We start from the raw sequence: 16,200 nt of genomic DNA on the forward strand, positions 1-16,200 counted from the left end.
AGTCTTGCAGTGACTAGATGTCTAAATTTTTGTGGAATTTCACAATCTCAGATTCTATGCTATTCCATGCCTTCTATCTTGAATTGAAAAATAGACTACATTGTATACATATTGGGGCATTATATTGTACTAAGAGGAAATAGAGAGATTATATGATTTAATTATTTCATTCTTTACATAAGTTCCTCAGGCATCCCAAATGTTGGCATCAGGGGTGTATATGTCCATTTCATTGATATTGTAACATAATACACTGAATGCATCCATTCATTTGCACTTTCATTTTCCTTTAATAGTGGAGACACCTTAAAGACTTTTAAGGTCCTAGTCATTATTCTGGAAGAAATGATGAGATATATAGTCTTTATTTATATGCCTTTCACCAATGTATATTTGTCAAGTTTCTTAATTGAGAGAAAATATATTCAACCATTGATATGCTGAGTGATGTGACCCCTATCTGAGTGATGTGTGGAGGGATTGACCAACTGTACTCACATAAGACATGCCCACCAGCAACAGGTAGGAATGAAGTGCTCCAGAAGATATTTGTAAGGTGTTTATGAATGATCTTGTGAATTAAAGACTTAAGCAGATGGCATGTTCAAACAGAGTGTAGACACAAGGCTCTTAATTATAAGAGCACTTGTAAAACACGGAGCCCAGCACAAAGTTTCTTCTCAGCACCAACACTCTTGGTGGCTACCTAATGATGCGCTTATCCTAGCTAACAATGGAGGATGCATGTCCTAAACTCCACTTTCTGGCACTGTAACCTCACAGAATGTGAAGACTGTTTCACCTGAGGAGCCTATGATCTAAGGGATCCAGATTGGGCTCAATAACTTGAGGTAGACTGTGGGAAAGGATAATTGCTCCCCCACAGAGAAGTTGGTATGGTATTACACAGGTGAATACTTCTTGCCTGGCAGGTCAATGCCATAGTTCATATCCTTTAGATATCTCCACTACTTAAAGTAATCTGCAAGTGCCAATAAGTGGATAGATTCAGTGTATTATGTTACAATACAATGCCATAGGACACACAGCTGGGTAAGACTGAAATATTGTGCCTTGCTCTGTATGCCTGTGGTACCTTCTTCAGTCATAAATACTTATCTCACAAGTGGGCATTGGGCTTTTGTTTAATAACCCCATAGCTTTGAGTGGAAACCTGTATAGCTGTGTGAGTTTCCTTCTTTCCTCCTTTTCAACCTTTTCTTTTATGTTTGGTTGAAAATTATAGCTTTAAATATAGACTTTTCATTCTGCATTCATTTGGTTTGCCCCTCTGCCTGATATTTCTTTATATGGCATGTGAGTATGAAGTTTAGTTACTCTCATTTCTATGTTCAACCTTTCATCTTGTAATTTAAGCTTTGTGAGATGAAACTTGCTATCTACTTTCATTTTGGTAGGGCATTGTATTGTAGAACATTGAGAGTTGTTTATTCTGGATGGAGCCTTTCTGTATAAATAGCCGTTCTCTCCCTTCTCAGATAACACATACTGCTATGCATGAATACTTGACTTTCTCCGATGTTTTAAAGAAGGAAATGTAGCACTTACTCTTGCTTTCCTTACTTCCAGTGCCGGGTATGACTCTAATGACCTCTTTGATGTCCCTGTTTATTCCTTTCTCTTTTTTCATGGTGTCTACCAAATACACCCTTGAATACACCTGTTTCACATCAGAGACAGTAGTACATTTTAGTGACATGTCAATGACACAAAATCATCACATAATCACAATTTCTCATATGTTCTGCTTTCTTATCCATCATTGCAGCCTGCAGTAGTGTATAACTCATTTCCCAATGCTCAGATGACACAACTATCCAAGGAAGGTTATTTTGTTAAGATCAGTGTTATTGTTTTATATCTGCTAATAAATTAAGGTTCTTTTGGAATACCTAAGACCACCAATCATTTATCTAACTCCCTTATAATTAAGAGCCTTGTATCTACTCTCTGTCTGAACATGCCATATTATAAAGAAATAAAGGAATTTTTAAGAGTGATGTTGAGAAAAACTGTATGTCATTCACATTCAACATTTACTTACAAACTACCCAGAAAAAGATAGACCAAGGAAGAACTTTTTCTGTGATTTCCAGAAGATGGCAGTTTTGTGATAAATTTTGGGACACCCTGAGCTCAACATGAGACCGTGCCTCAAATAAAAACAAAACATTAAAAACTAAGTACAATTTAAAAATTAATACTGCCATTATAGTAGAAGATTGTGTTGGTCTTTTGCTGTCCCTGGTGGATAAATTATTTCAGTTTTTATTTATGTGCTTTTTACCTTCCATATTATTCTCATTTAACACTTATTTAAGGCAAAATATTTTGTTTTTTATTAATTTGTGCATTATTACATGTTACATTTAGGGGTGATTCAAATATTAATGTATGTAATTAATATTCATCATCATGTTTTCAGGTAAACAGTAATTACTTTAAAAGTACAAAACAGAAACAAATGTCCAGACAGTTTGAGCAATCTCTCAAGGCGATGTGTCTTCCCCATTGTAAAATCTGCTCTAGAATAAGGCTGTTGTAGTTGGAAGTTTTTACTATTAATAATTTTACATGCTTAAAACTATGAATTCAGAATGTTCAAATACAAAGGTAAACTTAAAAAAATAGATTAATTCACTTATTTTATGGTTGCAGGAAATGCAAATAAAAAATAGAGTACCATTGTAATTTCACCATTGTAACAATAACATTAGTAAAATTGACTTGAAATAAAATGCGATTGAGTTGAGGTCTAAGTAAATGTGAGTGCTTGCTCAGTATGTATAATGACCTGAAATGGATCTAGAACAGCAGAACAATTAGAGTTTATTGCAACAAACAGTACAAAGAAGGAAATAGAAATGCAATTAGTGTAATGTCAGATCACTAGAAATCCAAATAAAAAGTACTGGGTGTTTGTGGTAAAACCTTGGAATCCCATCCTCTGTGTAACAATCCCAAATGCTAAACAAATTCTTTAAGAACTGGAAAAGTGACAGATCTTATATTTACTTAAGTGGTTTTAGCATTTTGCTTCATTAAAACTACAATGCAGACTGTCATTGGCTCCTACAAACCAACAAAGCATCAAATGTGTTTAAATGAGCATATTCACATTCCAAAGGCATGATGTGACAAGAACATATTTAAATACTGTAAGTTCCTGTTTGCTTAGAAGACACTTTTCAGATCCATAAATTGTCACAAATTATTCTAAAACCAACATTCCCGTTATGAGCAGGGCAGACATGTACACAATTTGCTACTGTATAATGTAGCAACTGATGCAGTATAAATGATGAACAAGCCACTTATACTTATATGCCAAAGTGAAGAATGGAGAGCGCTTTTAAAGAAGGATCATTTTGAAATCTGTCAATGGCATGGAGAAGAGCAGTTTGTTAGGGCAAACCACAACTTGAAGCTGTTAGATATGTGAAATAAAATCAAGATGGTTTAAATTTTCAGGCCACATATTTACTCTCATGCATCATCTTTGTTTCCTTATCTCTATGTTACATAGAAGTGTATGTGTATGTTTATATGGGTTTACATTCATGTTTCCAAAACAGGTCATAAATAGGGGAAAAGATTTGGTCAACAGTCTTATCAATCCTCTGTTCAATTGGTGTTGGGATTATGCCTAACTTGATTAGACATTTTTAAACTTGGTAATTATAACAGAAATTATTTAAAAGAAAATACCAATTAACATTTAAAAAACAATAAAATAACAATACAGCAATGATCTTGAATTATATTTCCCCTTAATAAAAAGATGAACAAAGATACACCCCAAATAACTTCATTATTGTTAGCATCAAGTCAATTGTTCTTCTCATTTGACCACAAGAAAGAAAATGGAAGGTATTTAATTAAACAGCCGTAACAAGTTAGGTTTTATTTTTCTTGTCTTGAATGGAGTCAAATTCTTTTTGTAAAATTTCAGTTCCTTGTGAACCCAAACATTTAATTAAATCCAGTGATTTTTGGTATTAATATACTGACCTTTAATGACCTGATGAACAACCTCAATTAAATCCATATGTGGTGATTATCTTTGGAGGTGATGGATATTTTTGTACTTGTGAAATCAAGGGACTGTTATTGAAACTCAAGCTCTAAGATTTCTGTTTTCTCACATCAGGTGTCCCTGGGTCATGGGGAGCATTAAGCACATGCTTGGTTGTCAGAATTTCCTAGTGGAATTTCATAGGCTTTGAAAAGCTCCATCCTCATAGCTTCATCAATGGCCAGACATGTGAAATCCAAACCTCTTTAAGGCCTGATATTTAAGCATAAACATATGTGAGTAAAAATGAGTACATGTGCACCTGTGAAATTCTACCTTTTCACTTGACTATCAAATGAATACTGAGTTTCTGAAAACGGAAGTTCAATTCATAAAAATATTGAAATGTTAAGAAAATATATCAAAGAACTTACAGAGCAATATGTTCATTAAAATCTTTTTAGAGATGAATACATTATTTCATTGATAACAACCTAAAACTATACAACACAGTGAAGAAAGGATTGTTCTTATACTGCATAAAATAAAATGGAGGGGAAATAGGGACTGTGAGGATAGTAACACATTGTTAATTAAAAAGTAATTTGAACTATATGAAAACAACTGCAATAAAAATGTGTCCAAAGATTTCAATTTGGGAAAATCTGTTAGGTATGCAGATAATATTTCATTTTTTAAAAAATAATAAAAAACAAGTCTTTATAAATTTAAGGCAGAATAGAAAAGCATACTTTAGATATAAAAAGTTGAAACATAATAAAATCAACTTTGTTTTTTTATTAATATGAAAATAAGGCTAGATTGAAAATATTCTGTGTTACCCTTAATAACAGATATTCCATGAGAACATCACATGAATGTAAGTAGAGGAAATCTGATAGTGTTATCAAACTGTAATGTAAATTCCTGGAGCTAATTTGTGGGCCTAAATTGCAATATTCCACAAAATACATTTTGTTTTTAATATTTTATCCAAATAAATATTGGATATAATAATTGATATGGAAATAAAGCTGAAATTAATAATCAAGGAAATGAAAGTACCAGGGTCATTAAAAAGAGCAAAATTAAGATATACAATAACATCATAAATTACACAAAATGATCAGGAATAATTTAAAAATTTCCCCACTTACAAATTTATACTGTATTAAATAATAACCTAAAATTATTTAAAGCTTTTATAATCATTAACTATCATCCCATTAACTAAGTTTTTATTCCTAAAACACCATACTGAGAGACAGGGATACTGATTGAGGAGTTTAGCATTCTCAAAATCAACTGCAGTTATAATATATGCATCTATTTTGTTTACTTAATTGATGTTTTTTCTGTTCAGGAAAGATATGTGTGTGTGTGTGTGTGTGTGTATGTGTGTATTGATGTTCACATCAATTTAACTCTAATCTACAGACAAAAAATACTTCTTTGAAAATAATAGAATCCAAAATTTAAACTACAAAGTAGTATTCTATCTTAATAAGAAAAGTTCTAGAGCATATACTAGAAAAACAAAACTTTTGTTAATTTTATCCTTATTAATTTGTCAACAAAGAATGACATGTTTTTTAAAAAGTCAGGTTCATGTGAAATTAAAAGTAAAATTTTACTTAACGGTAAACTTCTCATTTGAACATAATAAATGAATTAATAAATAAAGTATTGTTATGTTATGAATATGCATACATAACTCATAAAGGCAAATATAGACATGTGCATATGAGTAATTCCAATTTATATTTGGGAATTCTATGTTCTGATTTTAATAACCATTTCAGACACTTGAACATTTGGCATGCAAATTTTTTATGATATCCCTATCTAATGATCAAATGAGTGTAACACAGGCATCAACAATTTAAGAGATTTGGGGTTTTGTATTCTTTTGTTTTGTTTTGCTGTGCTACATATTCCTATGATAAAAGAAAATTATAGGAGAATAAATTAAAACAAGTTTTAGGTCATGTAGAAAATCTTCCTTATTATTCTTTAAGTGTTAACAAATTGAAGCAGAAACCACTTATTCAACCCATATATGGGAATGAACCACACAAGTTATGAGAATCAAAAGATAATATAAGCAAAACTATATAATAATTTAGGAAATATAAAATCTAAGAACATTTTACTCAACATTCTTCACTTCTGATATGTGAAGATATATCCATTTATGTTGGAGTTTAGTAAAATATTTCTCATGCATATTCATTTTCAAAGGGACTCATATAGAATTATTTTTCTGAGAGTTCTATATTTTGAATAATGATTTGTGTTTGTTATTAGTTTTGATGAAAATATTATTTTATCCAATTTTGAAGGAAAAAACAATTTCTTTTTCAGAGCACTGGTAGAAAAATATCTACTTTGAGCTATTGCCTGAAGAGGTTTTCTTTTTAATTTTTATGAATGACTTAAAATTTTGGCATATATTCCTTAGTGTACACAAACATATGGTACCACATGAAGAGTTCAAATGTGTAAAACAATTATCAAATTGGAGTAATTAACACATTTACCTCCCTAAGCACTTATATTTTCATGTTAAATACATTATAGATTTTCTTTCTTTCTGGTTTTTTTTTTTTCAAAATACAGTGTAGAGATATAGAATAATCCTCATGTGGTTACATGAACATTTCAAATATGGCTGACATGAAATTGCAATGCACTGTCTTAGATTAGAAGGGATAAAACCTTTGCAAATGAAGGCCCTCTTCAGTTTGTGCACGATAAAACTCCACCCTGGCTCAACAAGGTAGGAAAAGTGCCTAGTTTGAAAGGTTTTTTTGTTTGTTTTTTGCTGCTGTTATGAACTCTACACTTAGGTTTGGTTTACACTTGATTCTGATTAATAAAATACAAGAATGGCAAAAGATTTTTAAAATTGTTTATTACGTTCTAGGTCTGTATTAATCTATTCAGGATATTTTTTTCTAGTGGCATTCATTTGCCTGAAAATTTCATTGTCATTTTTTAAATATCTGAATAATATATCATTGTGTAAATGCACCACATTTTCTTTATCCATTTTCTGTTGAAGGATATGTATATTGTTTCCAGTTTCTGGCTATTTGAATAAAACCACAAGGAACAGAAAGGGGATGAGATAGGGGGTCATTTGGGGACAGGGGAGGAGGGGAGTGAGTGAGAGGGAACTGGGATTGACATGTAAAACAAGATTGTTTCTAATTTAAATTAAAATATATTTTATATAAAAACCTGGATATTCAGTACTTTTCTTCTAGAAGAGTACAAGGTTGGATCTCTGTGAGTTTGAAGCTAGCCTTGCTATTGGAGCTAGTTCCTGGACAGCCAGGGCTGCACAAAGAAGCCCTGTCTTAAAAAACTATAAATAAATAAATAAATAAATGAGATTTCATGGTATGAAGAAATCATGAGCTTTTTTCACTAGTATAAAATCTTATAAAAAATTTAACCATAGCTTTTTTGTTTGTTTCCAAATGGAATCTTATCAATTTAATTGCTCATGCATCTTTCTCTCTTGAGCTGCTTTTTAAAAATAAAAACAGTAAGCATGAGCACTATTGATATTTCTAGGTATGGAACAGTTTTCATAATAATTTCATAAAATATATTTCATGCATGTTTAAATTCACTTGTTATAATAATTGTTATGTTCAAATTTAGAAATGCATTTCTGTTGTAACATGAATTAGTACAGATGAATTTATATTATTCTGAATTTGTATTGATAATATAGTTTGCTTCAATTTGATCACAAAAAGGATAACTTTTGGAAATATAATCTCATTGAATTTTAATTTACAGGCCAAACTTCTACACATTAAGATAAGCAACTGTTTGCAAATGGAATGGATTCCTACCTCTTAGTCAGTCATGTAGCTTCTGCTGAATTTCTATGAGTCTCGTCAATGAAGCTTTGCTCACTCAAAGTAAAACTTAAAAGTTTTAATTCTGTTTTTTTTTTCTTCTGTTCTTACTGACATTCATTTTAAATTTTAAAAGCATGAATTAGAGAAATATTTTTATTGACTGTAATGTGTTTTACAAGTTGGCACAAATAGCTTTTCAATAGTACTTAGGCATTACTTAGGGTTGTCTCTTGTCTCAAATATAACACATTATAAAACCATAAATATTTAATAGTGCAATTTCAGACATTTAATTATTTAATATTTTGTATTGAATTCAGATGACATTTTAATATACTTTTAGGTGGGTAACTTGGATATTCCCTATATATTTAATTACTGCAAATGGTTAGTCAATTTTTAACTAAAACATAAAGGATTTAAGTTTGTTATATCTATCATATGATGGTTAATTAAAATTAGCTGGTAAAATTAGTACAGCATTTTTATTGCTCAGGCAAAAAACTCCATGTAACAGATTAGATCACAAAATCATTTCCCTAAAAATCTGAATTTTTTGTTTGAATTTGATTACAAAACTATGAGAAATTCTACAAATCACTTAATATTTGTCATTCTTCACCGTTTGCCTACTGACAGCAAATCATGTCAACTTATATAGAAGCCACTTTTGAAATTAACTGGCTTGTTTATCAAACAATTGTCCAAACCCTTTATTTACTGAACATCAAAATGCATCAATCTATCTATATCTATATCTATCATATATATATATATATATATATATATATATATGTTAAAACCATGGCAGATATATATTTATGAAACTGCATGCTTACAACTGCTGGAATGGAACAAATCTGGCCATACTTCATAATGTCTTAATCAGAATCTTTGCTGGTTGGATTTATTTCAGCAGTAGTTTGTCCTTATTTCTACTTCACTGCACACACTTTCTTACCCTTAATCACTCTACTTATTTTTCTTGATGGATGACACTTTTCCTTTCATTCACACATTCATGACTATTTGATAAATGTCTGGAATAAAAACTCAATTTAGTGAATAAATACAAGATTGGGTGTGCATTGAACAATGAATAGTGGGTCATGAACTAAGCAGAAGCATTCTTGAATTCTTATATCTTTGCACCCCTCTGTTTCTTCAAACATACCTCCACATATATGCATATGGTTATATATATGTATATGTTTGTGTGTGTGCAGACAGATAAATAGATATGAATATATGCGTGTATATGTCTGCAGAATACAAATTAAATATTAGTGTCCTCAAAATATATACAGGAGTTATGAGATCTTTATATCTTACTAAATATATTATTCATAAAGAAATAAAATATATATTTAAATCTTACTAATTAGTTTTTCTTATAATAAAACAAAAAGTTTTATCTTCATGAGAATTACTAGGATATATGTTATTGCTTTTACTATGCCTTAATGATGTGTGAAACTAGGCATATTTCACACAAAACTACATTTATTGACTTCTACAGGATATTAGTGTACAAGGCCCCACAGATGAAGAATGTAGACCTGAATTATCCTATTCCACTGGAGAAAATATATATAAAAACCACCAGAACCTGAATCAAATTGTACCATTGAATAATACCAAAGAAAACAATTAATGAACACACATTCCCGAGTGAACATTATAGAAATGAACAAAGTCTTCTTAGGTTTTAGGCAGGAGCTTGATGGGAAATGTACTTCTGTGTGTGTCATCTTATTGTTTGTTGAATAAAGTACTGTTTGGTCAAGAAGGCAGCAAGTTAGACAGGACTAGGAGTCAAAGAGGATTCTGGGAAATGTAGTAGAGAATTGATGATCCAGGCAGGCAGTGACATAGCAAGGAGACTCATATTTAAGGAAGGACAAGCAGGAAGTGGTCCCATTTTCCCCTTCACTACTCCAGCGGTGCTATGTGATCCACATGCAAGGGAGGGCACCAATTGAAGGTGTCCGATAAGATAAGTCTTATAAAATATATAGATTTCTGATAATTAATATTGATCTAGCAGATGAGAAATCCTAGTCATAGGCCAAGCAGCATTTGTACATAATAGAAGTCTCTGTGTACTATTTGGGGCCTTAACTCGGGCAGGCAGCTGGCATAAAGCACACACATGGTGGTAGTGCCCAGGCAGCTTTTGGCAGAAAGATTTATTGTAATAGGAGCTCACAAGCTTTGGATCTCTTGTTTCATGGATTAATCATAACAATTTTATAGGATTTCATCTTCTTTTTACCATTCATTGGAAAAACCTTATCATATCTTATTTTTTCTTTTATAAATGTTTTTAAAACATTCTGTGTGATCGGTAGAGGATATATCTTTTTTTTTTATGTTGCTTGAGAAGAATTTAACTACCCACAACTACTACCATACCTCCAGTCAAAATAAATAATAAGGAAAAGTAGGAAATTTCAGAGTATATGGTCTTAATTTGTTCTTACTGTATTGTATTTTTCTAATGATTTGATATATGTAAGGATTTAGAGAAGGCTAATATGTAGAAAAATATTGAAAGAAATTAATGGAAATGCATGACAAGAGATTTAAAAATACATTGTTGACATCTGTAACTGAAAACACCAAATTCAATTTATGTGTTTAAATAAAGGTGGCTCATCCATAAGCAACCTGGAGAGGCTGCTCTAAAGGAGTCTTATTCATTTGGAAAAGTGTGACTTATAAATAGACTGGAGTTGCTATTCTGTTTCTCCCCTACACTATCTACCATTTTACTACTTCTTTTTTGTATAAATTCTTGTAACAAAATTACTTACAAACCAACTACCACTACTGCTAGAGCAGTGTACCCTTAGAAATTGACTCACAATGTCTGAACAAGTAAGAATGTTAAAGCTATTAAATAAAATGATATAAAAAATTACCCAAATTTATTCAGACTTTAGTGGATGTCAATAAACCACAGAGGACCACTTCTTGGTAGTTGTCACAGGCTTTCTTGGACTGCCAACCTCAAATCATCACACAAAGACTTATTAGTTATGGATGTTCGGCCATAGTTTAGACTTGTCTCACTAGCTATTATACCTTAATTGAACCGGTTTCTTTTCATTTACATTTTTGGCTTAGTAATTTTTGTCTTTCCTTTATTCTGTATATCCTGCTTTCCTGATTTCCCCATGTCTCTCTGTCTGGTGACTGCCTGGCTTTGAATATCTCCCCTTTTTTATCTCCTTAGTTCTCTCTCAAACCTTGATTCCTTCTCCTCCAACTTATTTTCTCTTCCCACCAGCCCTACCTATGCCTCTACTGTCTAGATATTGGCCAATCAGAATTTTATAAGACCAATCAGGTGCCTTAGACAGGCTAGGTTAAACAATAGAACATTTTAAAATATTTAAACACATGCACCAAGATCAAATGCAACACATCCTTCCATAAATAAGCAATTATTCTGTAACACACAAAAATATAACACATCTTTACCTAGTTAAGCAAATATTCTATTCCAAACAGTTGGTATTTTATTTAATAACTTGGTCAATATTCATGTTGCTGTTAAGTTCTGCCAATGTCTCTCTGGAAAGAACATAAGCAAAATCAATTCCTAGTTGTGGAAGAAAAAGGGCTACAAGAAAAGGGAAGACTTTGTGCCAAACTATTTATCTTACCTTTCTATTTCCAGCAAATATTCCCAATAATAGTAAATTATATCAATGTTTCCCATAATATTGCTAAATATTTTAAATATTTTCCTAATTAATACTAATGTTTCATGATATACGTGTTGTGTATGAGCGTAATCCCTTTGCTTTCATTTGGTTTCTAACAATGAATTAAATTGTTTTCTGATTTTCTAGATGGTATGTCATTTGGTATAAAATACATTTTTGAACAATCCTAAAGGGACAATATTTTTTACTATAAGGTTCAATGCCTATGTATTTACTTTAACAGTGGTATTATATGACCAAGACTTTGTCAGTCTTACTGCTCCTGAAGATGTTTACATAAACCAGAAATAATTTCAGCATACCCATCCTTCCATAGGTCATTTGGTTGTGAGGGTACACTGGCTCATCAGGACTTCAGGAAGGCAGAAGGATAAAGAACTGCGGTGCCTCAGTCGGGTATTGGAGACTTATGTCTTTAATGCCAGCACTTGGGAGGCAGAGGCAGGTGGATATCTGTGAGTTCAAGGCTAGCCTGTTCTCCAGAGGGAGTGCCAGGATAGGCTCCTAAAGCTACACAGAGAAACCCTGTCTCGAAAAAACGGAAAAAAACCTTAACCATCAAGTTTAAGACTTACAGAATGTACACTACAGATAAAGAGTAGTGAAAGTAGAAATGTAAAACAGTAACATCTCAAACAAAAGGAAAACAGTAAAGAGAAAGAAGAAAGGGAAAAAAAGCAGGCTATCATATTGGAAGAGAGGAACTCTTAATTAACTATTGTAAATACTTTCAATTGCTTAAGAAAACATGTTGCATAATATATATGTAATAAAGAGAAATATATGGTGGATGTGGTTTGAATGCAACTGGCTCCATAAACTATTATAAATTGCCCTATTAGGAGATAGTGACTTTCATTGGAGTCAGTGTTGTTTTGTTGTAGGAAGGGTGTCACTATGGAAGCAGGTTTTGAGGTCTTATATATTTTCAAGCCACGCCCAATGTCTTCATTTATTTTCTGTTGCCTGCAAATAAAGATAGGACTTTCAGCTCCAACACCCTCTCTGCCTGCATGCCACCATATCCCACCATAATGATAATGATCTAAACCTCTGAAACTGTAAGCAACATCATTAAATGTTTTCCTTTATAAGAATTGCTGGGATTGTGGTGACTCTTCACAGCAACAGAAATTCTAACTAGCATGGTCGTTCAAAATTTAAACCATATGATATTGTCAAAAATGACATTTTACCAAATTAATTTCTATATGCAAAGCAATGGCATCATAATTCCAAAATATTTTGAAATATATTAATTTCTAAATTTTCATTTAAATGCAGATATAAATATGAAAGATAATCTAGAATAATAAAAGTTATCATAGATAAAGAAAAAAGTTAATCAAGATTATATGAATGTTAATCACTCTATAGCCCTTCAGATAGTACCATAGTATTTACATGATTTAATCAGGGAAAGTTCTCTGTGATAATTAGAAATACATGAGTAGTCTATTCTCTGCATCACTCACTTATATTATATGGAAGAAAATAAATAGAAAAATGAATTCAATTATTGAGAATAATCAATTGTTAAATTTAAAATTATCAAAAGTATTAAAGTTAATAAATTTCATAAATATGCTTAGAAGGACTATATAAATGATATTGTGATAAATTAAATATTTATTTGTGCTTTGTTTTTAATTACTCTTACAGAGTTCCTGAAATCCTTATAATTTCTAATTGTGTTAAAGGGTGAGAGGATCATAATCCATTATCCATAATTAATAAGCTATTTTTTAATCATAGATGTATTTATGCACATGAGGTACATTTTGTGAGGCACTGGATACTTTAAGTGTGGGATCTGGTTGCCTCAGGAACTAACCATGTAGTTAGAGCTTGGGATTTCCTATCCCACTGTTGTTGTCCACAGAGAGAACAGGACTGACTATTAAATTAATCACTAGTAGTCAGTTCTAGAACGAATGAAATTTCTAAGATGCTCTCATTAGGTGACACTTGGTTTCTGGATATCTTAAGGATTATGTCTTGTTGTTTGAGAGACCAAGCTTTGATGTGTAGGTGAAAATTTCATCTTTAACCCCCTTCTCCATGGAAGGCTCCTCTAAAATTTAATTTACATATACATCATGGCAATTCAATGAATCTTACATCAACATTTCTAATCTATTTTGCTCATAGAATATTCATCTGTGGAAATCAAATATATGCTGGGAAAATAGCACATTCTAATTCTACTGGGTAGAAAACCCTATGTTCACACCTTCCCAAGTATCTTTGTCCATTATTACACTGTACATTTTTCACACTGTATGAAATTCTGTATAATGACCAGTAAACAAAACACATTTACCTGGGTTTTCTGATCCAATATACCAAATTAACAAATAAGAGAGTATGATTGTGTGAGGATTGGAATTGTAGCCTAGTCAGGTAGTTTACCTATACCATTTGTATATAGTAGCTGAAACTGGTGTCTGAAATACACGAACTCTTGTATGACTGATTTTGTAAGGTGTAAGCCTCAAACTACCTAGGGTCCACTAGCATTAGAACTTAATTTGTTTCTACAGAATATAAGAGATTTCTTTGGTATAAAAGACACCTCACATTTGACTTTAGCAAGGTTCCATGGTACCACAGAGATGATAAACATGTCTCATAGTGTGTAAAACAATCAACTCTTTTATCAATATCATATGAATTGATGAAATTAACCTTGATATATCTAAAATAAATCCTGCAACAATCAAGCTATTTGAATAAACATATGAGAACATTTCCATGATCTACATTTATATTATGTTAGAGAGTGAAAGACATCATACATTTTTAGAAAAGTCAAATCATACCTCCTTAATACCAACAGAAATTCTAAACAAATAAGGATTAAGTGACAGGGATGATTCAGAACACCAGCAAGCACATGAGACAACCAAGACTGCTAAGACCCAGTTTTGAAGAATAGGGTTACATATATGGAATATTAGGAAAACAAGTATTGTCCTCACATTTTATGTTGATAGTTTGGCATTTGATGAATTAGAGTAAATGTTTCTGCTGTCCCCTGAGACAGCCTTGAGAAAATGAGATCACCCCTTGCCATTTAAGTACAATTATGTAATTGAAGATGTCATGCTCCTGGGAAATTTATTGACTTCAAAGGCTAATTCACAGAACATGAGATAAGCCTAAAATACCTTTTTGCCTAAAAGTAAAAAGAAGTTTGACAGCATGTTGTGTATAAGCTGAAATGACATCTATTCCAGTTTGTGAGTCTTTCATCAATCAAAGACAGTTAAAGCTAGTGTATCAGTTTTATGATAAAGTACTTTGAATAAGATATGAAATTTTAACTTGACATTAATATAAGTGAAACAAACTTCCATTAAAATGGAAAATAACTGAATAATTGATTACCATTGGTGCAAGAAATTTTTCAATTAGTGATACAACTTTCCCTGAATGTAATTTTTTTAGGTACCTTGTAATACAGAAATCTGGACATATCATCCTGAATAAAGGTTATCAAAAGATGTGATCACTTTAAAGACAAATCAGAATAATTATATGTTCCCTTATATATGTTAAAAGTGTTGGAAAAATATTCCAGAAGGAAATAACAAACACCAAAAGGGATAGGTTTAAAATAATGGTCTCTTAAGCACACAAACATGCAATGTTATGAAACAAAGATAGAGAGCTAAAAACTAGTAGACAGAAATAAATATGTTACTCTGAGTTAGATAGTATTGCTACTTTGAATGAAAAAATGTCCCACAATTACTCAGATACTTGAACATTCAGTGATGTTTTAGAAGTTTCAACCTTACTAGATAAGTAACACACTGTTGGAGGGCTTTGAGAGTTGCTTGACCACTCTCTCTCTCTCTCTCTCTCTCTCTCTCTCTCTCTCTCTCTCTCTCTCTCTCTCTCTCTTCTTTGTGTTTATGATAAGTAATGTGGTCTCTGAGCATCAGGATCCTGCCAAATGCCCTCCACTTGCTGTCATGCTGCCTGCCACAATGGACTCTTTTTCCCTCTGGAACCTGGAATAAAAACAAACTCTTATTTCTATAAGCTACCTGTAAACAAAATACAAGCCAAAGCAGAGAATATTTTCTTCTATGAGCTACCTGTGTCATAGTATTTTATCATAGCAGCAGAAAAATTATACAACCCAGTGATTGAAATGAAAGATAAGCCAACCTAAACTAATTTATGTTGATGACTGATGAAATTTGGATATGGGTCATAAACTAAATAACTTTATCATATCTTAGAAATTTTGACTTGAATTTACTGATGGTAATATAGTTACCTTGCAGGATAATTTTGCTGTTTTCAAAAATAATTGATACATCATAGGACCTCATAACTGTAGTTTAAACACAGAAGATTGAAGCAAGGGGATTGTAAACTTGAGACCATACCACGCAATGTAGCCAAAAATAGTATGGAAAAGAGTTATTGCAAAAAATTATGTAACTTAAAATTTGCATATAAGAGACTTAGAAGTGACAAGGAATTTTGATGGTTTTTTTACAATTTTCCTTTTGGAAGTTTCATACATGTATATAAT

Source organism: Cricetulus griseus, chromosome 4 (genome assembly GCF_003668045.3).
Source record: "Cricetulus griseus strain 17A/GY chromosome 4, alternate assembly CriGri-PICRH-1.0, whole genome shotgun sequence".
NCBI lineage: Eukaryota > Metazoa > Chordata > Mammalia > Rodentia > Cricetidae > Cricetulus > Cricetulus griseus.